Here is a 1,384-nt window from a genome sequence, read left to right on the forward strand (position 1 = left end):
CAATAAGAACAACGTTCGTCATTCAAATGTACGTTCGCGCATTTTTCTGCTTTTAATTTCGTCACTGAACACTGGCAACTTTTATATTCGTGTTATATACCTTATATAGTAGCGACCCCCTCTCCTCCTCTCGGCGCATTAAACGCTCAAAGATTTTAATAGCATAAACTCACGGTCTTCGCGAGAATAATGAAACACTAAATTTCTATTTAAAATCAAGTTTTTACAGGTTAGTTCTATTCCCAGGCTCGATATGAATCTCTAGACTCTTGTCGAGCTAATGAAGAAAATCCCGGGTAGATAAAACTGCGCGGCGCGTATCAGTCAGCACTTTTATGTTACCATACAGACGGCTAAACTTAATGCACGGACAAGTGCAAACACCGTACGCGCGCTACGTCAATTCACTCTAAAAATAAGTCCGCGAGTTTGCGAATTAAATAAAATGTTGTCGCGCGCGCTTGTATGGCCGCGGTTACGAATTTCTGATAATTCGCGCGTCTCCCTTAAAAATACTGCGTTAACGGGGCAAATCCCTACCCACGACACATTCGCCACCAAGAGGTCACCTCTTTTTTTTTTTTTTTTTTTTTTTTTTTTTCCACCCTTTTTCCTTTATTTTTTTCATTCGATCGTCATCCCTATTCACTCACAAAGGACAATAGGATCTTTCACATACAAGCTGCTGCTCGTTACCACTTCATTTTACATTATCAAAGTATCGATGTATAATTAAATGCGCTCGCAATCGAATTTCGAGGCTCACTTAATTTACAGCAAAAATAGATAGGATAGGGCTCTCCGACTCAACTCGACTCCACCTGGAGCTTAATAATTACAAGAGTCAAATGCACAAATAACGTAACTGTTAAAAAATACGAACAAACGTACTTGAGGAGAAGTAGATGGAAGCGAGCAGCTCGCTCATCATCTCCAGGGGCTTCTGCACAGTCTTACCATATATTTTTTTTCTCTCCCCCCACCCACTCACCCACTCACCCACCCCACGCATTATTTTCAATCTCATTAAATAATACTCGGAGATACTTAGGTTTCTCTTATCTGACCGATGGACGCGGCGGAGTCTCTTGAGACTCCCGGGTACGCTGCCCAACGTTGTATGTGCCTGCCAACCTCCGCCAGCTCTCCTCGCCCGCGAGTGTTATCCGTACACGTGTAGCTTGGCTAGGAATAGAAGCCACCACCTTGTAGCTTTGCTTTAGCGCTCGCCACTACTCCGTCAACGAGCACAACAATTTCTCTCCTTTTTTATTTTCCTTTCCCTTTCGATTTTTTTTTCTCGTTCTGCCGCCGTTGTTATTTCTCCAAGGCCTTGGACGAGCCTGCGAAATACCAGAATACAAAAGAGCGGGTGAGGCGGCGC

Source organism: Ceratosolen solmsi, unplaced genomic scaffold (genome assembly GCF_000503995.2).
Source record: "Ceratosolen solmsi marchali unplaced genomic scaffold, CerSol_1.0 scaffold14, whole genome shotgun sequence".
Taxonomy (NCBI): Eukaryota; Metazoa; Arthropoda; class Insecta; order Hymenoptera; family Agaonidae; genus Ceratosolen; species Ceratosolen solmsi.